This window comes from Merops nubicus, unplaced genomic scaffold (genome assembly GCF_000691845.1).
Source record: "Merops nubicus isolate BGI_N331 unplaced genomic scaffold, ASM69184v1 scaffold28418, whole genome shotgun sequence".
Taxonomy (NCBI): Eukaryota; Metazoa; Chordata; class Aves; order Coraciiformes; family Meropidae; genus Merops; species Merops nubicus.
Genome location: NW_008624115.1, coordinates 3,256 through 3,483, shown reverse-complemented (window position 1 = coordinate 3,483; position 228 = coordinate 3,256). Strand labels below are relative to the sequence as shown.

At 69.7% G+C, this 228-nt stretch overlaps 1 protein-coding gene across 1 annotated transcript in view; it reads right to left on the bottom strand.

The window, feature by feature from the left end:
- Positions 1 to 228, bottom strand: part of TARDBP (TAR DNA binding protein) — a 4,952-nt gene that overhangs the window by 1,476 nt on the left and 3,248 nt on the right. The gene's annotated exons all lie outside the window — the stretch shown is intronic.

The window sequence follows — 228 nt, the reverse complement described above, 5'->3', positions numbered from 1 at the left end:
GAGCCCCAGCCTATGGCCGCCCCCGAGTTGGAGCCGCCGTACGAGTTACTGCCTGAGCTGAAGCCCTGGTTCTGCTCCCGCTGCATGTTGCCCTGCGGCTGGTTGTTCCCCGAGGGCCCCGACTGGTTCTGCTGACTGGCCAGCATGCCCATCATCCCCCAGCTGCTCTGCAGGGCCGCCTGCGCCGCCGCCATCATGGCGGGGGTGGTGCTGGGGGGGCCGCAGATC